The sequence below is a fragment of the Pleuronectes platessa genome, chromosome 9 (assembly GCF_947347685.1).
Source record: "Pleuronectes platessa chromosome 9, fPlePla1.1, whole genome shotgun sequence".
Lineage (NCBI taxonomy): Eukaryota > Metazoa > Chordata > Actinopteri > Pleuronectiformes > Pleuronectidae > Pleuronectes > Pleuronectes platessa.
In genome coordinates, this window is record NC_070634.1 from 11705133 (window position 1) to 11729819 (window position 24687).

Here is a 24687-nt window from a genome sequence, read left to right on the forward strand (position 1 = left end):
TTCATTTGTTAGGCAGCTCAGAGTCAATATCTGTTTACTTCAGAACTTCAGAGTGATTTCACCCAGAGGCACAGACAGGTGCTCCAAGTTTGCAAATGATCATCTAAAATAGAAAATGTATTTTATTACCTGCGTCAAGGTGGTTTATGTTTCTACTATCTGTTTGTTTGTTTGTTTGTTTGTCAGCAGGATTACAATAAATAAACTCAGAGAATTTGACAAAACGAAAAAATCTATATAGTTAAGTAGAGTGGATCCAGAGTTGTTTTTTTTCACGATAGTAAATTATGTTTTTTGACATTTTCACAAATTTCTCAGAGCATAATCAGGCATGTGTAAGTGACTGATATCTAAGAGTGTGGAAAATTTTATGTGGATCCAAATAGAAATCTATTCTATCATATTTAAATTTGGTTTAATATGTGTTAGGCTCTGCTGTACAGAAACAAACCTCTAACTACAACCAATGTGTAGCTGCGACACAGTGTATTCAGTAAGGAATCAACAGTTTATATGTATCTTCAATTAAGAAACTTTGTCCAAACCAACATAAATGATAAATGAAAGATGAAGTCAACTTAAATTGTATCTACCTCACATTGTGACGTTCATAAGAGCACAAGTTTAAGATAATTAAATGTACAATACGCACCTTTGGCCACTAGGGGTCCCTTTCAAAACAATTACAAAAGATCTAGTTTGATGTCATTGTGAAGCAGTGTGGGATCATGGGAGTTGTCCAACCACCATTGCAGATGACGTGGCACGGATAAGGTCATGTATTAAAGTGTTCACATTTGGACCAATACAAACAGAGGAAGGAAAAAAACTGACATCCGTCTAACTAGCTAGCATTTTTCTTTTCCTTCGTCATACATCGTTTGCCCAGGAAGTTATAGCAGAGACGGACAAAATAATAATAATTGAAAGGCGACCAAAATTAAATGTCCCTTTATCTTGAATAAACTTTGAATACTGTTAACATACATATTATATATCTAAGATAAACTTAATTTGTATCAGTATTTTCTTGTTTTTGTTGACATACTTGTGTACAATCCTGTGATATTGAAGTCTTTTAAATTAAAGCTGTAAGTTTATTCAGCTCAAGTATTACACTAAATAATTACAGCTCCTCAGGTCTCCATGTGGCCCCTCTCTCTCTCTCTCAGCTGCCTCAGAGCTCATGTGTTCTCTGACCACAGGCCAATTACCATTTGAACACTGCAGCTACATGCCCAGTGAGAGAGAGAGTGAGACGAGTGGCTTTTAAGTAAAAAAAGAAAAAAGAAATCAAGTGCAGGTTAGCTAGCAACAGAGCCAGATTTAGACATTGAGGTGGGCTGTGAAACTGCAGGGGCAGGGGGGCTCCGGGAGATGTTCTGCCACCACTCTACCCCCTCCTCCTCATCCTCTTCTCACCACCGCTTCCTGTGCAAAACAGCTGCATGATTTATTTTCGGGACTACACCTTTACTGCAGCCTCACATCCTCTACTGTCTCGATTTGTTTAAACAGAAGCAATTGGGGCTTGAAAGACAGCAAATTAAGCTAATGGTTCTTATGCAAACGCTGTCCTTCTCTGCTCTTGAAAATAATAGATGGGGACGGACCCACATGTTTCAACATGAGGACATTAGGACGGGATCAGACAGAGGGCACTGCTGATGCTCGGCTAAATCGCGCACATTAAACACGATCACACTCCATTAATGTATGTGCAAAGCCTCTATAGCCAGCCAAAAGCGTGCGTGCGTGCGTGCGTGTGTAACAGTGAGACAAGAGAAAATTCCGCCTGGGCATGTATAAGCATATGCAGAGCTCTATGTGTCATAGCCAATACCATTTTAAGATGTGAGATGTTAAAAGAGATATATATATAGAAATATATAGAAATAAATCTAAACTGCTTTCGAATCGTTTCCTAAAAAGTTCCCCACTGAATAGTCAAGTCGTGACTGTCAAGACTTAGTAAGGAAGCGACTGCATTATTGTTTCCAAATGTCCCAGTTTCTGCTTTTCCGAACTAAAATGCAGCCACGAGGTTTTCAAAATAAAAATGGGACCAGCATCATCCTTAGTTTTGTATGGGCTCAAAAAACCCGCACGGAGCAGATGTGAGGCATTTTAAACATATTAGTGTGGATGTACTCCTGTCTCATTATACAACTTCAGCAGTTTGCACATGTGTTCCTACAGACTTTTCACTCTTTCATTCATTAATTTTCAGGGCTAACTCATTTCCCAAAACAGCAACAAAAAAAAGTGTAGCTATAGGAAAAGGGACTATTGTTAGGGACGTAACCATGTTGTGGTCCTTAGCACTGTCGCCTCAACAAGGTTCCCAGTTTGGATCCCTGTTTGGGGGTATTTCTTTGAGGAGTTTGCAGGTTCTCTTTGTGTCTGCATGGGTTTGCTCCAGCTTCCTCCCACAGTCCTAGACGTGCAGATTGGGGTAAGATTATTTGGAGGCTAATTAATTAATTGTCCATAAGGGTGAATGTGAGGGTGAATGGTTGTTTGTCTTATTGTGTCGGCACTTTGATACACTGGACATGTCCCAGCTGGGATCGGCTCCAGCTCCCCCCACCTCCCTCAAAGGATAGGCAGTATGGATGGACTATTGTCAGCCACAGATTAATACTCATTTGATGCTGAGTATTTGCAGTGAGTGCAACATTTATGCCCATGGGATTCACCCAAAATAAACGTGGCCATATTCATCTCAATGACAGAACCTGTCACACAATGCAATGGTGTGAATCACTCATGTCTATTAATATTTCATCACCAGATAATATAAGACGAGTGTGAGATCACCACATCTTTTGACACCATTGAAAGAGTTGCTTAATCTAAAAAATCCCCATGATGTCCCGGTACAGCTCTACAAGAGCTGTTATTATGTTATACATTTCCATAGAAAGGCAAATAGCAAAATCGAGGGAGAGAGAAAACTGTTCCACCAATAATTCTGCTGCAGGTGTAACACACAGCTGACAAATGAGCAGGAAGCGTGTTGGAGAGTGTGTAGGTGTAGCCGAGTGCTCTGCGGAACACCGGCCCATGCATCACATCCACAAAAGCTCCCGAAATGGCTGCGCTCGCACTGATTTCTATGCCCACTCATCATGCTTTACATAAGCACAACTCACTGTGTGTGTGCGCGTGTGCATGTGTGTGTATGTGTGTGTGGTTGTACTATTTGTTTAGTGTCCCGGGGAGAAAACACATTACTCATTTGCACTGAGAGAAACCATCGTCCGTGTCCTTCAGTCTGTGAAGGGAAACCCTGACGCCCCTGGCAGTGCACGATCCAGGTAGCGCACGCACACAAACACACGCACACGCACACACACACACACACACCCACACACACACTCACATTCACCTGATGAGAAAGAAAGAATCAGGAGAGAGAAAAAAAAGACTAGACTTGCTTGTTCCCATTTATGTCCCTGACACTTCCACCTTGCAGTGCGGTGATGGATTGTTATTACTGGCAGGGTCAGGTCACCCACCACAGGCAAGGACAACAGTGGCTGAGTGGAGAGAAGAAAGCTGTGGGTGCTGGTGTGGAGTAGGAGCACCTGTTCTCTATGTATACATGTGAGCAGGCACAGTTGTGAAGTCAGGAAGAAGAATTCCTGTGCTAAGTTCAAGCTGAGTGTACATGTAGGAGTATTTGACCACACCGGGGTCCATCGAGCAGCAGCGGACACTGAGGTGACAGGAGAAGTCAGAAGAAGATGGATGATGTGCACACAGTGCTCTTGTCTAATGTGGTGTAGTCCTCATGCCACGCATTATAATAATTATGCAGTTAAATGATCATATATATATATTGGAAATTTACATTTCACCTCTGGACCGAATGCCAGATTGACATAAGACACTATAGCTTAAAGAAGTCAAAAAGGATTTTCATTATAATAATGAATCACACTGAGTTTCTTAAATTGCACTTCTGTCCTATGCAAAGCATGAACAGTGAAACCAAAGGACACAATGAGGGGATAAAGCATCTTGCCATGTGTCATGAATCTTTAATAGCAGAGAACTGTTTCAGGGCTTATTGACCTAAAGCCGTCTACGAAGAGAAGCTAAATAATTGACGATGTTATGCTACATGGTGGTGACCCACTGACATGGAAACTTTGACCTTAACTGGAACTGCAATGGCCACATATTGTATTCAAAGACAGAGGGACAAACATGACACCGCCATATCATTAAGAACTGCATTGACAGCAGCATGACTGATGGTATATACGCTCCTCTGTCCTGCAGTGACACGTGAATAGTTGTCAATATGTTTTACAGCTTGGGGACATTTTCCTGAAAGTTTCTGGAGCCGCTGTATGTAAGAAGACAAATGTCCGAGTTGGTTGGTGTGGACATTTTCCAGAACGTTTCCTGTCAACCCCCCCCAAGTAAAATGTCTAGAAAATATCTTAGTGAGCCCATGTGAGAATACAGTTAAAAAGCAAGTGGTTGAGCTGATGATATTTCTAACACGCCATGGAACCACACCCGAAAAAAAACAAAAAACAAAATCTATATGTAATGTCCTCCCTCTCCACCCTGGTTCCACCCCTCACCTGAGTGATATGGTGTGGTTCCATGGCGTGTTAGAAATATCATCAGCTCAACCACTTGCTTTTTAACTGTATTCTCACATGGGCTCACTAAGATACATATTTAACTCCAGGAGGTGAACCTACATTTCCTGGAATTACTGAGAGAGCAAAGTAGCGGGGAAAAAAGGCACTTTTCGTTTTCAGGTACTGGTACAGAACTGGTACAGAATGATTTCAAATCTGAGCAGCTCCTAACCCTGCGCCTGAAGGTTCAGGACATTTTACAGTTGTTGTGAACATGTCTGACCAGGATCATCTCCTGCTATGTTCTACCTATGTGACTTTAGATTCAACAAATGTCTGAAAAATAACAGGATAACACCTCGTCTCTTTATCCATGTGATGTCTTCATTCTCTTTTGGACACAATGCAACTTAAAATAAATCCATATCCTAAAACATTATGCAAAAGAAAGCAGTGGGCAGCCCAATGTCTCCCATTTTCATCTTATCAGCATGACGTTCTAAAAATAACATCCCTTCTAATGAGGCCATTTATCACTCATTAATGTGAATGTGTTATACAAGGGCAATGTTGATATGAAAGTCCCATCTTTTAAGCACTGAGACGATAGAGTCATAAAAGCTTCGTTTTAATACTCATTAATTTAGAGTTGTAAGTAGCAACGGTGCTTTAAAATATAACTAGATCAGCTGATCCTCAATGTGAACTTGGAGTTGAAATGTTCACGGTCACAATTATTAGACAACAGGTCTGAAGAGAGACAGTCTATGGGATATTCATCGGATTCTCTCTTTTAAACTCAACATGGATGAGACCAGACCTTTTGAATCCATAGAGTTCATCTTGAGTTCAAAAATCAATATCTACCGCATTCATACTGTTGGAGATAAATAAATTACTGCTAGGATTTCATTGGTCTGACGTGGTTTCATTTTTTTTGTTCACGGCTGAAGGTTGAAACGAATATTGGGCTTGCTACACAAACGCTCCCACAGAAACACAGAGCCTCCGAGCACAGTCAGTTTGAGTTAACACAAAGGGATCCGTGGCTCAAAAGAACATTAAGTTCGACGCCACTCTCTGATGGGCCACAGGCCGTCACTGTAATGCAGGGTGACACATCTTACCCTGGACGCATACACACACTCCGTGATGCAAGACGCGGCTTATAAAAACCCTCAGCTTTGCTTTCCTATCAACACACACACAACCTTACACACTTTCATTAGAGACGTTCTGCAACAGTAATTTGTAACGTGGGACTATTACAGGGGTGGCAGACTCATTTATCCTCTGTTTGTTTATTTCACAGCCTCATGAGACTCGAGAGCTTTCACTGAAAAGACTAAGGATAATTTAAAAAGCACCTAATTAAAGTCGTTAATTATGAATTTTTATATTTCCTGTTTTAGCAGTAAATTCTTTCCAATAAGTAAACAGTCATTACTCTTTTTATTTTTATTCATTATTTATTTGAAAAAAAAAATGTTTGTGTTATGTGCGAAATAAACAATGGTTCCTGTTACCTGTCAGGAGGCTTAAAGAGAAATTGAAGATGTTCTAACAAGGGTTTGATATGACTCATGTCTGTATGGTAAATACATAGGATAAAACTATATAATAATAATAAAATACGGATGGCAGTATAGGGGAGTATTCGCTGTCCTTTCCTTGTGAACACAACGGTGGAACAACGACACCCGTCAGTCACTATTCAGTCAGCTTGTCACGTGGAAATGTAGCCACTGGCAGCTAGCCTATCAAATGACCACCCTCACTTTAAGCCCGTGTGATCAGTGTGTGTCAATCAACCAACACTCCCCTTCCCCTGTGGAAGCTTCTCAGGCGATTTAAACGACTTCAGCAGGGATGAGATGTGACAGACCACCAGAAAAGGGAGAACATACTTGAGAGAATTAGGAGGAAGGACAGATTGGTTGTGCTGAGTGAACAGATCAAAACATTCACTGTGCCTTGTCCAAATCCTTTGTGGGCATTTTTGTTTCAAAAATTGTATCTGGCAATTACTGAGAAGTTGATAGAATAGAACAATAGCAATAGATCCAACTAGACATCAGGTGCCATTTTAAATTGGTGTCTTTGAAAGCTTCCTGATCAAATTCTAAATGTAATTATTCGGAGACATCCAGTTTTTTGTGACTTTCCTTAACTTGAGTCCTTCAGAGTCTGCATTGGAAGACCAATTGCGTCTCAGCGGCACGACAAGACTGTCTCATTTCGAAAGCTCCTCCCAATGTGTCCTTCCATCCTCGAGAAACAGAAGATCCAACGGGTGGATTCCTCTAAGGATTTGGAGCGTGCAAGCATCAAAGCGTCCGATGCTTACACTTTTAAATACAAGTATCATGCTTTCAAAGTTCAGTGTGTGATTTAGGTGAAAGGGATCTATTGGCAGAAATTGAATATAAAATAATCCTACTGATATTCTCACTAGTATTTAATCATCTAAATTGTACAAATTGTTTTCTTTACCCTAGAATGGGCCCTTTATATTTAAGTAATTTATTGTGACATTAGGAGCAGGTCCTCTCTACAGTGGCCACAATTATTTTTACAGTAGCCCAAAATGGACGAACTAAACCTTTTGAGTTTTTATGACAACTGAAGGCTATCACAGGTTCTCTTTCATGTTTGGAAGGGGAAGGGCAGGTGAGGGGTATTCTGATTCAATATGCATCTTTACCACTAAATATCACTGTGCTTAGGAGGATCACCTACCTGCATTTACCCTAAGCGGCCTTGATAAGCCAGCCACCATTGCCCCACATACTGTACATGCAAGGACTTCTGCCTGCTATTCCTTCAGGACACTCACTCAACTGGACTCAGCCTCAGATAACTAACCTGGTTGGATCCATCTGAACCAGAGACTCTGAAGATTCCAAGTGTTGATTCATACATTGTGTTTAACGACTTGTGCATTCAAACTTTTAAATCCACTTCCTGTCTCTGCCCCTATGTTCTGCAATTAGAGTCCAGACATTTCCCTGAATCCTAACAGCATCACTGTATAATATTCTCTTTTGTCTCCATTATGTTGATGAAATATAGAGCTGGGGCTAATTTAACAATTCTGTTGTTTTCCCACCTTTTCTAATTAATTACATACAAAAGATACCCAGGGCCCCAACGCTCGTATATTTCTACAAACAGTGGCAATTCATCATGTGGCCCCAGTGCTTCTGACAAAATAAACAAATACCAGGTGATTTCAGCACAGTTCTCCTATATAGCATTTAGTTAGAAGTAATAAATAAAGAAGCAGGCTCCAGCCTCCATTACCCAAAGAGGGACTGAGGTTAATGAGAATCCTTGGCAAAGGCTTGAATGAATAGCTGCCGTGTTCGCAGCCAACATTAATTCCAGTAAACAAAGTGGAGCCCTAAATTCAGGGTTGACTTAATTTGAACTAATTTCTCCCATGAATGAAAACATACAGGTGTCTATCAGTGTCGCCAATGCACTTTTTAAATGGCACTGAGATGAAGGCATGAAGTGGTGGAGGTGAGTGTGATCAGTCTCCCTGCCGCAGTGTATTTCCTGCTCGCCTGCCTGTCCACTGTGTCACCAGCCATCACTTCCACCCAGGCTGCTTCCATGCCAATTGGCTCGACTCCTCGTCGCTCCCACACTCGCTGCCACATCCAGAGAGGCAGAGACGGGGCATATTAGGCCAACATCACACATCACACACTCATAGTTCTTCCTTTGCACTTCACATCATCTTTCTCATGCACAAGCACACACACACATAAACACATACACAACCACACACACACACACACACACAAAGAGTCACCAAGTCTTTTATGTGTTCAAATTTACACTTGAAAACGGATGATTGCACAGAGAAACCGAAACAGACATGCATGCATAATAACACACACATACGTACACACACACAGAAACAACTACACGTACACACCCACACTGTGCGAGTATGTGAGTTGTCCTTTAAAAGGTTAGTGTCTTGAGGACACTGACCTTTAGAAAACTCTTTGTTTACCAACAGCTCTGGATGGAGAGCAACTAAAGATCGTAAGTATAACAGATATAACGGATATCTACATAACTGTAAACAACATAAAATCTCGTTCCATCTCCCGACTCAGACTCTTCCTTCGTACTTTTTTCGCCCGTCAAGGTTGAGCGACCCCTGGAAGTATCATAAGCCTAAATCTACTGGAGTCGGCTCTAATCCTAGTTGAAGCCTGCAGGCTCTCTGTGTCCTTCTCGTTAGCTTCATTAAAAGTATCCCCGTCCTCTCTACTTCCCTTTCACTGCCTGCTGCCTGCTCATCATCTGGGCCAATTGCAACCAATTACCCGGTGTCAATGAATTTCTGAGAGGGGGTCACACATGCACCGCAGTTTCCCCTTCCTACCAGAAGGAAAGTGAGAAGTGTTATCTATGTGTTAGAATCTATGCCGTTAGGGAAGAGTCAAACACAGGGGCAGCAACTGGACCCCATATTGTGTAACAAAATACACTGCACTGAGCATCCATAGCAAATTATTTCTCTAACTTTTTACATGATTGGTGGGGTTAGAGTTTCGGGAGGCAATCTAATACTGCCCTCCAGGTCCCTTGAGAAAGAAGTCTGACTGGCGATGCGCGCCAGCGGGTAAGCAGCAGGAGCGCTGTGCAAATTGAAAGTAATCCTCAGGCCTGGCCAGGCGGTGCGGCTGGATTCACATCTATTCATAATTCATCAGTCGACAGCAGTGGGGTGGAGAAAGTTTTGTCAATGGAATGAAACAGGAAGAGACGTCGCTGTAAGGCCCTGACGGAATTGGGCAGCTCAGCCACTGCACCGCTGAAGGTCCCACGTGAGAACTGCACTTGCTACTAGCAAGAGGACAGATGGAGCAGATAGCTGAGAGTGCGTATTTCACATCATACTAGATGCTACAGCTGTCTGTCCACAGTGTTCAAGAGATTTGCTGACTGAGCCACTGTCAAAAGCCTAATAAGGTAGATTTCAAGAATCAGTAGCTGAGACTTTTAAAACAGAAACACAAGATTGGATCTGATTTCCTCAATTTGCAGGCATTTAAGATTTTACTCTCATGACTATTAGGGAGTGAAACTGCTTCTCCTCTGGGGAACTGCGCTCTCCACACCAAATGAAAGATATGTGAAAATCTATTGAAGCTTAAATCTGCAGTAAGTGAACATTTGGGGTCAATGGAAACAAACGCAAAATTGACATGTTTCCCTTTTAAGTTGACATGGTGAAATTGTTGGCAACAATTTATTGAAAAACTTCAAACTGCAGATTCAGACACTTTAATCCCTGTTCACTCAGGAGGACAGAATCATCTCAGTAATATCCACTAAATGTCACTTTGGCTGTAGCTGCATCTGTGACAGAGTTTGAAACAAGTCGATTCAATTATCAGATTTAATATTAGACGGGACACAGGGACCAGTCGTCCTTTAGCAGGGTGTTTCGAACATTTTTGAAGGACAGCTACAGTCCCTCACAATGACAGAGTAGAAGACAGAGAGACAGCTTATACGAACCACACTCACTCAACTAGAAATACACAAGTTTAGGAAAAGGGACTCCTGAAAGTTAAAGACAACTTCACACGGTTATGCCTCATTATGTCTGAGTAGACACATTCAAGGTGAGACGTTTCATCTCCAAAGCACGAGTTCAGTGAAACCTCCTCATGTTAAAATGTGAGACATGCACAGCTTGTCCGGTGACAACACAAACAATGTGGAGGTGACTTTGGTTGTCTGTGGTGTTGCGACAGAACGGCCACGGAAAGTTTGTCACCACAGTGACGAAGGCGAGGAGGAAGCAGTGGAGGTGAGGAAGAGTAAGCAAGGGAGGGGACATTTTCAGGTTTAAGCACAAGGATAATGAGGCACGCCGAGATGTGGCATACAAATGTCATCCGGCAACCTTTACCTCATACTTTGCCTTCAGAAGTTTGGACTGAAAAATGTCATCTGTTCCTCTAAACTTTAGCGGAGAGGAACAGCAGGACAGTTTGTGAAACACACGGATGAGAAGCCAGTTTTTGTGTAATCTTATTTACAAATGAAGGTAAAATCAACATGTTGTGGTTTTACAGGCGAGTGGTTATGTGCCGGAACATTTCTTGGCTTGCTCGCGATCACTAGCAAATCTTGGTAAGAAAGTCAAGTGTATTTTCCGAAATGGTAAAAAGAGAAGTTAAAATATTTATTAGGGTTCGTTGAAGCTTAAGTAATGGAAGAGTAAGGGAAAGATATGAGAGGAGGTTTCACTGTGGTTATCCAGACGCTGCATGCTACCTCCAGTTCACTTGTTCACTGAAACTTGTCTCGTCAGTTCCGTGCGGACGTGCTAATTACATTCATCCTCAGTTGGTATTGAGTAAAAATAGCTCAATGTAAAATAAAGAATTTAAGCCCTTGATGAGCAGAAATTTGAAGCTGGCTTCTTCTGTGCCTCATCGCTGTAACACGATGCTGGCTGACATTCCTGACCTCACCTTCACCCCTCTCATCTTTATCCATCTTCGCTGACTGAACCAAACCGCACTGGCTCAATACTTTGCACAGGGAAACGAGGGAATCACAGTGCGTTGCCGTTTTTTGTGTATCATGTCATTTCATGGTGTTCGTCTCATTATATCCGTCCTGCATCTTAAGGGCCCGAAGAACAACTTTCTCGCCCAGCTTTCTTGCATTTCTCTAATAAATATATCCATATAAAGTAAAGTTACAACAACTAAAACTAAAAAAAGGAGAATATGTATCAATTTTCTGTCTTGTTGCTCTAATGTGTCATGTCCTTGTTTCCTAAAATGCAGACAAACGTCCAAACAGACTCAAATATCTGACATGAGGACATTAATCTCACACCAAAATACAATTTCTGACTTGTGACTCTGCGTCAAGGTGGAAACAGAAATATTGTGTCCTTGACCAGTAATTATCCCTGGCTGACACACATGTAGTCCATGGATTACAGCATAATAACAACATGCTGATGAAATGTACTGGGACCTCCAGACCTGTCTATATATGGTCTCTTGTCCATATTTCAGCTGAGCTTGTTTGTATGGCCTACTTCACTGTCCCGACCTCTAATCCTGTGCCGCCACGAACTGCCACGCTGCCCGGTCCACTTTCCAGCTCTCCTCCACTCAGCTTTAATCTCGCCCCAGCAAAGATTGAAAGAGACAGAGAGAGCGATCTGTATTTGGGACAGCTGAGAGGGGGAATCAGCCTCGGCCAAAATGTGAATTTGTACGTGATGAACAGAAATGCTAATGTGCAAATGACCTTTTATTTAGCATATTACTTATGGCCTTCAAGACATTATCCATCCGTACTACTAAAACGATCTCTGAGCACAAGACTTTAATCCCCCGTTCAAACTTTTATCAAAATTATCAGCGATTACTCAAATAACAGCAAGTTAGTTGCAGCTTTGTAATATGAAGAAATTAACTTTAAAAACAATAACGCTTGTAATTGATCATTAATGTTGCATTCTACACTGATAGCTGAGGCTGGTGTCATTTGTTTTTCCTACAGAAAGGGATCATGTGATATGAGCCTGACAAATCATGACCGAGAAGACTCAATAAGCAAGCAGAGTGTCTACGTCATTACTTATAAACATCTCCGTTTCTGCCCGTCCAGACAAAAACACTGCCCTGGAGTTTTCAAACTAAAACGTAGCCGGCAGCATTTCAGTTTTAGCGGCTCTAAAACTCTTGAGTCGTGTGGACAGGCGTACCCGTAGCAGTTGATGAGTTCATATGTTTTCAAGTGTTCACATAGGAATGTGGATACAGCCTCAGTGACACACTTCCGACCACGCTGAGTCTAATAATGTCAGAGTAGCGAGGTCTGGGATCCGATGGTAATTATCCAAGAGTGTTAATTACAGGAAGAATTCTGAGGCAATTACTGATCCGCGCTGACGACACAGAGAGACAGAAAAGAGTCTCCCAGCACCATCACACCACAGCAGCTAATTGTGGATTAATCTTCTAACGTTGATATCACTGTCAACACCCAGCATTCACCCCCCCCCCCCCCCCCCCCAAAAAAAACGACTGCACAAAATCCATGGAGATAATCATTCATTTGTTAAATCACAAATGTATTAGTTCTCCCCTGCTTTCCCTGCTTGCCTCAGTTGAATAATGAGGCGATGCTTGTCTGGAAAGCAGCGCCTGTTTATAGCTACGAGCTGAAGTCGGAGAAGTAGTAGATCCTGTATCTGTGCCACGTCTTCTGAGGGATTAGCTAATGCAACAATGAGCTTCTTATTAAAGGGTGGCACGAAGTCAAGCATCCGAAGAGAGGGAGAGAGGAGCAGGCGAGAAGGAGTCCACCAAATGACAAAGAAAAGGAGTCAAGAAAATAGGAAAATAAAGAAAAGAATATCTTCAAACATACGTTACACATGAAAGAACTGGGCCTGGTGCAACATAAAATAAGAGGAAACAGGGAATGAGAGATGAAAAACAGGAAGCAGACAAGTGAGATGGTTTAGGGAAGGTGATGGGGGATAACACATCGTGAAAGAACCATGGAGGGAGGAGAGCCTGAAATGTATTTGTCAAAAATGAGGCACTTCAGAGAAACAGACTGTAACCGTGTGTGTTATTGGATGGACGGATGACAGCCACAGCACTCTCTTATCTCTCTGGCGTAAATCTCAACTGGAGACAGATTCCACCTCAGTGTTTCTGCCGCTATTGCTGCTCTGGTCTGTTCTACAACTCTAACAGCAGGGCCTAATACGGGGAAATGCACACTGACATTAAGACCACAAATATGCATCCATGAATCCAGCTAAATGCTGAAAAAAAAACACACGCACTCTCATCTGAGACTCTGCAGGACGTTTACCGTGAACCTTGGCGATTGACACAGGTTGTCAGCTCCTGTGACGGGGGCTTACTGCAAGAGACCAGCAGGAAGGTGGAGGAAGACGAGCAGGAGCAGATTGACGATGAGGAGAGGGAGGAGAGAGTGACTCAGCTGTCCTCCCCGAAGGGGAAAAGAGAAGGAAAAGAGGGATGCAGAGGCGCTGAAGAGGAGGGGTGCTAACGCTCCCTCTGCTAGACACAGATTTGTCAAAAATTTTCGGGAAATGAAAGAGAAGTCAAGTCGGGGGGCTTAACCCTTCAGTGGGAAATTCCTCCCCAAGGCAAACAACAAATGTTCGTGATGCCAGCGCAAGGGATATGAGCAATCAGTGTCCGTAGAGGGGATCACCATGCCACGCTATCTCCCCAACCAACTGTGGTGGATTATGACATCATGGCCTTTTTGTTTGGCATGGGAGGGGCCCTCTTTAGCGTCTCTAGGTACGGCTATGGGCACCTAGTAAATGGTGACCTGCCCCAAACATAGATCCGTCCAAACATCTAAGAGGAAACTCAGCATTGGATATATGGGGATTAAACAGCTTGTGGGATGAAGGTAGAAGTACGCTCCACCGCACCAAAAACAACAAGAAGCTCCATCCATGCAAACAGCTCCATCCTGACATACGAATTATTCACTGGCTCTTTTGAAAATGTTTAGTCTGACAAGCAGAGGCTGCCTTCCTCGCACAGAGAGACAGCTGAGAGATCCATCGCAAGTGGCTCTGATGAAATTTTCAGCGTGAGACAAAGGCAAGAGAAAAGAGGCAAGATGAACGGAAAATTCTTTGAAAGAAAGCATGGGTGCGGGAAGAGGAAAGCGCGTCTGTCTGTGAAAGGGATGAGGCAAGCTTTGACAGCGTACTGTCATACAGGCCGTCATGCAAGTGGCCCAGTCGCTGATTCACAGATTTTTTCTTTTTTTCTTTTCTGAGAAAGAAATAAGGAACGATGAATAATTCATCCCTTACTGATGACAGGCTTGTGAGGACGACTAAAGCGTCGGCTCCATGCGACACTGTCCGACTGTTGCTCCTCTGGCTCCCATGATAAATTCATAGGGTCCCCGCTGATGTCGAGAAGCAGCTTGTCCTCTTCACCTCAAAGTGTGGCCAACCGTACACCTAACAAAGTACACCAGTCAAACTGAAGGAATGTGACAGGAAGACATTTAATAGACACAGACTTGTTTGTGTACATATGTATGTGCACAGTGGCGAGCAGAGATATTCATAGATGCACACATCCACAGATTGTGATCTACACTGATAAATATAACCCTTTACTTCTCAGAAGCAGCATGTCGCCCGCCTCCACATACAAAAATGGGCCGAGTACGCACACACAGTGCTCCAGCTATTTCACCAGTCGGGTATAGACTCTATAATGCCCCCAAACAACTGAGGGGAAACTTGCCACAGCTGCGATTCAGTTCAAAGCAGGGATCCTCAGCAGACTCGTTTTGATCAAACACTTCTGACAGGCGAGCCGAATCCATATGTTCCCAAAGAAAAACCAGAAGACGAGAGGAAGGAGGCGAGGGAGGACGAGCAGCCAAGGTCTGTTAAGTGCAACCCCATCACACCCATCTGTCACGGCTGCACATGGACCCATACAGCTGCAGATGTATTTGTTCAAATGATGCAGAGACAAAACAAGGGAGAGATTTTCTTCCCGGGCTTGATAAGGCTGAAAAAAGGCTTGTGCCTAAGAAGGGCTGAAGAGACGAACTCAGACACTACATGCACATAAAATTCCATATGGCTTTTACTTCTGAACAACCAAATTGTATGCCATTTTATTAGCTCGTAATTGTCATATCATTCAATCACTTGGCGTCTGTTCAAATTGCACCGGTTGCAATTATGAAATGACCTATAACCAATATCATTTCCAATCTTAAAGAGAACCCTAATCTGACACACTTTTCCCACAGGTTCTATAAAGGTGGAATAACCAGAGAGAAAACACTTGCGTTTCTTGTCAAACTAAAAAGGTCACTTGGAAATAGCAGCTCAGCTTAAATTAACATCCCCATAATGAAGTCATGTGTTACATTTTTTGTCAGCCGGCAGATGGTCTTAACACCTCCAAGCTACAAGCTCAAAAGCACTAATGAACAAAGTGAGTTCAACAGGACATGTCCGACCTCGCTGTATAACTAACATCATTTAGACTTACATTAAGGTGGACGTAAAGTGTAATCCCTCTGGTGATCCAATTCTCCATTGATGATGATATGCATTCAGGGACAGAGGTTATTTTTGTGTATAGCAACCTGTCAGCTGATTGTCCAAAAATTTTAAAATACGTTGATGTACAGATTGATAAAAGGAAAGAAAAATGTAGGTGATAATGTTACCTTTTTTTGGTAGCTTCAAATTACTAATTAAAAACATACAATAAATACATATGCCAGGCTAGATGTTTCTCTCTGTTTCAAGTCTTTATGCTAAGTAGGTTAGCTTAGCTATTTCTGTATGCTATGCTAAGTTAACTGGCTGCTGGATGTAGCTTCTAACATGGCATGAGATTAAAAACATTCTTCTGATTTTACTCTCCTTTAATGGCGAACTGCACATTAAAACAATGAGCTAACTTAGAACCACCCATCGAGAGGTTCCAAATCCCAGCTTGTACTTTCACACGTCACGCCTCTCCTCTCTCAAGAATCAAACCAAAGTGACCGAGGACACAACACATAAAGCAACACACCAACACAAACGGAGAAGACAGCCTCACTAAGCGGCTCCAGCTCACACCTCTGTTCCACTGATCCTCAGTTGAGGAAAGTGGTGATCAGCCGATTATCTGATTCATGTTCAAGACAGAGAAAAAGATCAAAGTTTGCTTTAGCTGACGGTGTGATCCAGAGAGCGGAGCAGAGCGTTGGGGGTTATGGACCGATGTGAAGATGCAAAGAGGCGTGAATCTTTAATCTTCATTTATACCGACGGCTCACTGGGACGTTTAAAAACAGGTTCAGCGGGTTTAAGCGCCAATATCTTGACGAGCGCGAGTGCAGGAAGAGCGAGGCAGTCAGACAAACGGCTCCACAAACACAAACACAGAGTAGATCTCAGGTTCAGGAATTTCTATTTTTGCACAACTAATCACATTAATCTTGATCTAAATGCATCATCATCATCATCAGGTTGTAAACAGCCGATAGTTCAGGGCCCAGCTGAGTCAGACACACTGTTGATGACAGGACCCATTTGAAGAATGATTAATTAATCCACTGCTTAATACCCTTGCACAGTGTTAAGTGTGCCTGACCACAATACGGAAAGATCTCATTAGAGTTGAAGTCATTAGTCCGTTCAGGACTGTGGGGAGAAGATGACAAAGAAATGCTACTTTTCAGGCACTTAAAAATCTATTTAGGAAAGGCTGGTGAGATAATGAGTGTGTGTGTGTGTGTGTGTGTGTGTGTGTGTGTGTGTGTGTGTAGGTGGAGCTAGAGGCATCTGAATTTAATTAGCTATATCAGTCTAATCACACAATGTTTTTTTTTTAAATGCCACTAAGGAATATGAGGACTAAAGCAAAGAAATATGGAGAATTGTGTGTGTGTTGGTGTGTATGTGTGTGTTGATCTAATCTTGTTCATAACTACATAATTGAAGAGAGCTGATTAAAGAGCAGTCTCGTGTGCAAGGTCCGTGGAGAGACGTTATGAAAGATGTAACCCGAGTCAGCGCACGGGACACAGGTGGTTCAATGCAGCAGCTCAAAACACGGTAAGACCTCCATGTTTGTCCGGCTCGGCTGCTTCACGTGTGGTTAATAACACAGGGAATTGGATTGATTCCACGTCAAGCATAAAGCCAAAAATATCACAATAATCTAACTATTGATTAGTCAACCTAAACAAGGCATGTGATGACCAAAAAATTGCTTAAAATGACACTTTTATCCACAAGTGATCATTCATCAAGTGGGGTATCTCACTTTCGGCAGTTAAGGCTTTTGACATTTGCCTGCATTAGATTCATGAGTCAAATAGATTAGAGGTGCTCAGAAAGCTGTCTTCACATGTCAGCAGCTCTGCATCTCTCACAGTCTGTTCACATTTTCCTCAGGGGGAGTGAAACATTTCTGAAAACAGTCTGCAAAGGAAGAACACACTCTTGTCAATCTTTTGACAAACTCTTGAAGATTTCCCTGCGAGGGCGAAAACAGCCTAGTGCCCTTCAGTGCTCAGTGTTTCCAACTGTTATGAGATACAGAGGTGAGGTAAGGTTATATATAATTGAATCATATTATATGGATTTGCTGATGCAGCCACAGTTTGCCTGGGGACGATTTAGCTTTGGATCAAATGTTGTTATTGTGGTATAGATGTATGCAGTGTATTGTTGTAAATAATTCTGAATGCATCTCGAATAACTGGAGGCACTCTGGGCTGCATGTACCGGATACACTGCAGTATAATAAATGCCCTTTGTCCCGATTATCTGCCTCCTCAAGCTCACAGTTCCTCAGCTGTCTGTATCTCAGGCTGAAGAGGACATTTAGGGACAAAGCAGAGTGCATAGTAGTGACACGTCAGGAAGGGTTGATCAGGCTGTCGAACAAAGGAAACATCTTTCCAGACAACAGTATTTTTGTGTTTTCTAAAGCTTACTTAGAACCGCACGTAACTCTTTTACTGTATATATTGTTGTTCGATATTGTTTTTGTTTTTATATTGTTGTTTGTACAGTGCACCAACCACACCAAGGCAATTTCCTGTATGTGCAAATATACATGGCAATACAAATAATTCTGATTCTGATTCTGATTGTTTCTGTTTTTGGGGCCATTTTTGTACAACCCAAGATACACACACATTATTGATTGATCTGATACAAACAAATCAGAACTGTACAAATGAAAATCATTGGGCCAGTATAGCCAATAGCTCAAGACTCAACTATATGATAAAAAGGTACGGATATCTATAAGGACAGAATTTTTTTACTGCTGTCTACAACGGCTGCTCCACTTTTGTCTCGTCACTCGTTTGTTGCAGCCAGAACATTTTGACTCTGAGCCGCCCTCTAGTGAATGTCATTGCTTAACATTCATGCCTTTGGAAAGTTTGAAAGGAAGTATGTGGGCAGTTACATCATTTAAAATACACGCCTCCATTTTCATATGTAAAGGGAGCAGGAAATAGCCTTAAGAGAAACCAACACTTACCATCAGACTGAAGTGGACACCTAGCTGCATCAATTATTCTGTTTATTAATTCAACACTTTCTATGAACGAGGAACAGTAATTGTGTTAAGTTTTACCGGCAGTAAATGTTAGCAATGCTTGTAATATACACAGTATAATATCCACATTGCTTTCACCAATGGGTCACATGATAGGAGTGTGATAAATATGCGTAATTGTTAAGTCTCCGTTTCAGCCGGTCCAGACTTAAATACAAGCCCGAAGTTTTCAAGATAAGATTAGGCCTGTGCATTTCTAAAAAATCTACATTTAAGGTGAAGTGTGGATGCCAAATGTTGCCAATTGATGTGCTTTAAAAGTTAACCATATTAAAGTGGATGTAGCCCAAAATAGATTATTTATGAGAAAGTGCTGCCCATGTATTGCCCACAGCTGAGAGTGAGTGGAAGATGGCGCCTAAGTTACAGTTATAAGGAAATGTTACTTCTACTTGACAAATCAATCAATCAATCAATCACTCTACCAATTTTCCAAGCACTAACAACGCTATCTATATGTAATCCTCAGATTCCTTTTCTTACAATGACTTGTTCTGATGCTCAATGATCCAGTCTATCAGAGCTCAGGAGCTTTGAACTCCATTTTCTCCTTCAATCTCCCGTCATGATGGTCGATCCACACCGGAGAAAATTGTTTGATGGCTGGCCAGACGCAGCGCTTCATGCTGCCAGGGGCAATAGAAATACATAAAAAGAAATGAGCCAGAGAGACGACAAGTATATAAACTCCCCAAATACCTGCTCTTCATCCCATAACACAACTCAGAGCTGGAACCATTTTGCTCTCGGTTACATCCAAAGACACAAGAATTCAAATATCAGCTCGCTTACTCCCAAGATTTGAATTATAGAACATTCCGGTCGGCTTGAGCTGAAATGAACATAAACAGTCTCTTATGTTTGCAGATCAGTTTAGTGAGATATAAAGTTTAGAGTTAAAAACCACCATCTGCTGAAAGACAATAACATTACTCGGGAAAAATAACTCCACGCCCAAAGCCTTAGCCGTAGCGAAGTCTCTGAGCTCCTGTTAAAGTGTGAAAGCACTGTCTATCTACACTCATGAGATTCCTTGGCCTCCCTTTAAGCATGAAACGCCACAGCCATTTCATCACACGTTCTTTCATCCAGAGACCTCAAGATAATATAAAATATGCAGCATAGTAAGAGCTGAAAGCCTTCTCTTCACAACATCCCTTCCTCCCGTTATCTCATCTGCACTGTGGTTCCAGTCTTCCTGAGCTGGACCAGTGAAGTCGCACAGGCACTGTCGTTGTAAACGAGACAGTTTTGTGAAGAGATGAAGAGACAACTGGGAAAAATAATTCATAAATTTAAAAACTACATTCGAAACGCATGTGACAGCTGTTGGTGTCTACATAAATGGACACTGCTTGGATAAGTGCCTGGATGGTATTATAAAGATATCATGTAAAATAAAATGATGCGATACAGTTTTAAATTATAGACGAATACATTTCCTAATTGGCCATGGGCATAATTTGCATCCCCCTCCAAAAATTCTCTGAAGACAAATTGCCCACCAGATGTCAGAGGACTTTTATTACTCTGCTGCATTGTGGTGGGTTGACCTATTGTTTTGGCTTTTATCATGTTGGCTTAAAAACAAAAGAGCCCTGTAGTTACAAAGGGTTCCATTACAGTCATTGAAATAATTGGCATTACAGTGACAAAGTGCCATGTGCAGGGCTTCATTACTCCCCCAGCTCATTAAGTTGACAAGAAAGGGGTTGATAAATGCTTGACATTAAGTACAAATAATGAAAAAATTGTTGGAACAGCTACAGGTATGATGAATAATAAATATCTGTCAGATGGCTAATGGATAAATGATTGAAAAAGCTAAAACTTCAACAGTGTAAAAAGTTGTTGTTTTAATAGGAGAAAGAAAATTCAAAAGACTGCAGCAGAGGGAGCTCCTCTGCCCAACAGAAGACACTGCTCCTGAGACACCTCACCAGTAGTCCGGCCGTTACTTCCTGGGTATTGTGGTGGTAAATGGTCTGTATTTATAAAGCACTTTTCTAGTCTTGATGACCACTCAAAGCGCTTTACATTACAGGGGATGCCATTCACCCAGTGGGCAGCACTATGGGCTTCAGGGATTCAGTATCTGGCCCGAGGATATTTCCGCATGCAAGATACTGAGACCGGCTCGTCTTGCACAGTCCAACGAAGCCGGTTAAAGCAAGAGCAGAGGCCGACATTTCCAACAGGCTCTGCAATTGGTTGAACAATCACAGCAGAGCCAGCCAGCCGGCCAATCAGGGGAGTCTGCGCATTATCAGGAGGGGGGTCTTAAAGATACAGGAGCCAAAATTAAGCGTTTCAGACAGAGGCCGAAAAGAGGAGCTGCAGCAATGGACAGAATGAGGAAAGTGATGCGTTTTCTGAACATTAGAGCATGTGCACCTTTTCCAGTAATAACCCTAATAAAATAAAAAAAATATGAGCATATGTCGCCATCACAGAAATAACTTGACCTAAATGTTTTTAGACAAAATGCATACAAATGTCTGTAGCATCTAGAATTGTATTCATTTGAGTTTTTATCGTACAGGAAATCTGTTCAGATGAACATACAGAGCATGGTAGCGTGGACAGAGAGGTACTGTTTACAGTTGACAGAGCTGTGGTTCGACTGAACCTGAGGTAACAGGGTCAGCGAGGCTTTGCTGTTGCGACACATGAAGCAATAATGTTTTGAAATAAAAGATTTGTAAATCCCTGAGTCCCTCTAAGCTCTGCATCAAGGTTAAAGCCCTGTCTGAACAACAAAAATTGCCTTAAAGTAGTCAGGGAGTCGGAGAACAGCACACACATGCCCGTCATTGTTCCATGTCAAAGCTGACATGTTCCTGCGGGGAGCTGACAGCTTCTCATAGGGGCACTACTCTACTTTTCCTCCTGCATTCCTCCACCACTTCATCCCTCCCCCCTTTCTTTCCCTCCACCTCGCTCTGCACGGCCCTCTCTGCAAGAGCAGCAATGCACTCATCACGCAGACAGCAGATGCATCCCATTACAGCCCCCATAAATACTTAGGAGTTGGAAACAATCAGGCCGGGCTTTGGCAGTAGGTAGTGTCACTATTGAGCGCGGCTGACAGTTTTATGTGCGACAGAAAGCGACAAAATGAGAAGGTAAGTGTAGGCGTAGTAATGGACGGGGCCAACAGGCCTGAATCAACAATGCCCTGCGAGGAGCGCACGGACCTGTCAGCACACATTTCATTACTGACTCATGAATCCGTCAAACAGGGGGGGGGCTAAGTGGCACCTCGAGTACCATCAAGAGCTGTAACATAATTATGTTCACTTTGATGCCGCTTCTATGGCTACTGTACAAGCAGGATGAAACCATAGACTGTATTTAAAGATGGACGACATGACTGCTCCCCGAAGGTAGAGCCACAGTGCCTTGTTCGCCTGTGGTGGTTGGCTACACTAAAGGTTTTAAATCCTGCCTCTGCCATGTTATTGGATGGGACATGGACCAAATTAAAGAGTACAGAGTTTTAAAAAATGGTTTCTCTCATACCAGGTAGCTCTTATCACACCAGTGTGGGTTTAAGAGCTTGTTATCTCTGCCAGGGAGCTTTTTTTCTTAACAGTTTTCTATGAAATGTTGTGGATGGATGGGGCTTGACCCAAAGAAGGACCCATTCAATGGAGCAGATCTGCATAAATGGATGGATCCAGGATTTGGTTATTCGCTTTCAGTAACATGGTGAGATTGGCGGAGATATGTTCCCTCCGCAGCTTCTTCCCTTGATCCCTACTGTGTTTATATCGAGGATATCTTGGCTTTAGTTCTGTATAGTGGCCAGTGGCGGATCCACAGGATCGAAATTCACAGGACAACTCCATATATATAGATTTGATGAGACACTACACTTGTTTAGACCCGTTCTCCCTTGGCGGACAAAGTATTTTAGACTGTGCCTCTCATTCACCCTCTCTCCCACACACCAGTAAAGCCTGTGCGGGGCATCATGTGCTCTTTGGGGCTTATTAGTTTGCTCAAGCACAGTTCAAGTTAATGAGGACTGAAAACCCCCAAACAATTATTGAGTAACCTTCTATTCCTCCACAGGCACAGCTGTCCAAAAGTATTGACCCTATCCCCGTGAGGTTTTGCACGCCAACTTACTGGAACTTTGTGTACCTGCAGCTGCAGTGTCCTTTACCTCTCTGCTGGACAGTCTCACAGGATAAAAGTCTGATCTGTCTAATTGGATGGTCAAACTCACTAAAGACATAACAAGTCTGCAATACTGTGAGATTTTGGGGGTTTTAGCTCAGGTATTTAGGTCTCGAAAAATGATAATGTGTCGTGCAATGGTCTTTTGATTGATGTCATTCCACATTTCAGTCTCCCCTATACTTTCTTGCCAACTCTGCTTAAGGCCCAACAAATAATTAGGTTAATAGGGGGGGGGGGACGACAACACACACTCAATATCATAAATAAATACCTACTTTTCAATAATCTTGTAAATACCGGATGAATATGCATTAACAATTATAATATGCAGCTTACTCCGTATTTAAAATGTACAACGTGTCAGTTGAGAAACAAATAAAAAGCAAACAGACCTTCCTTATGAATAAAAACATGGGATTTCCACAGCTGCACTTTAGAAAGTGAATAGAGACACAATAAATGCAGGAGGGGAGCGGAGAAGGCTGAGCAAACACAAGGCAGAAGCTTCAGATGTGTCACACTGACATCAGGCACCGGGCCCGAGGACGACTGCACGGATCGATCAGAGGATGCATCCCCCCTTTCTACCACATGTTTAAACCATTAAAACCTAATTGTGGACTGGTAACGGACGATACACAAACGCGCGCGCACACACACACACACACACACACACACACACACACACACACACAGTGGCTGGCTCTGCTTGGATGGATACACAAGCACTGTATATTTCAAGGGTGATAACAGGAAAGCACAGGCAGTGTGAAATAATGAGATCAGACGTCCGTGTGAGCAAAGCTCCAAATGGATCAGACGGGACTGCACCATGAGAGGATGGACACGGACCACAGGTGAATCCTGCGCTCACCGGGTCCTCTGTGCAGGTGAGAGCTGACCACAGGGAAGTGGGCGTGAAAGAAGAAGGCATAGCAAAGGACAGGAAAAAACAAAACACCCCAAAAAACCATGTCCATGACAGAGGTGTCACATGGGGATCAGATGAACCATTACGCGTGTGTGCGTAAAATAAGAGAAGTTGGCTCACCCAGGACTAGACCGTGCACACCGCTCCATCCACATCTGCAACCCTGGAGTCTCTCTGGTCTCTGCTGCTCTGCCTGGATCTCTGGATCTTTGCGGGGCGATTTTTTTTAGTTTTTTGTTGCTCCTCCAGCCTCTTCAGCCTCTGCACATCCTCCTCTTCCTCCTTCTCCAGCAGGGAAGGCAGCAGCAACAGCAACCGGACTGAGCTGCATTCACTCACCTTCCCTCCCCCCTGTTTCCCCCCTCCTCCTTCCCAGTTTATCTATATGTGCCTCTCCAGCCTGGATCCTCTCCTCTACTCTCCTCCTTTGTGCTGTGGAAGCAGCAGCAGCAGTAGATCGTCTCCAGGCGGGCTCCCGGCTCCGTGTCTCTGCATGTGCGGAACCAGTGGCAGCGGCAGGCAGCTCCGTCTGATGGTGCTGGATTGTGTGTGTGTGTGGGTGTGTGCGTGTGTGTGCGTGTAGAAGTGTCCTGGCATTTGTGTATGTACGTGTGTGTGTGTGCGAGTGTGTTTGTTTCAAAGCAGACCCGGCTGCTGCTCATTGGGGCTCATCTCTCTCTCTCTCTCTCTCTCCCTCGTACTCTGACTGTGGTGCGCTGCCTTCACGTCCTGTGGGAGAAAAGGAAAGACAAGTTGCCTGCTCTGAAATTCCGGCTCGCTTTAGCTC

General features: G+C 42.9%; 1 protein-coding gene across 1 annotated transcript in view; it reads right to left on the minus strand.

Moving 5' to 3' along the window:
* lingo3a (leucine rich repeat and Ig domain containing 3a) overlaps positions 1-24223 on the minus strand; it is a 35826-nt gene extending 11603 nt beyond the window's left edge. Inside the window, exon 1 of the mRNA XM_053430875.1 lies at positions 24021-24223. The gene's annotated coding sequence lies outside the window, so the exon portion shown is untranslated. The remainder of the gene's footprint in view (positions 1-24020) is intronic.
* Positions 24224-24687: the final 464 nt, after the last annotated feature.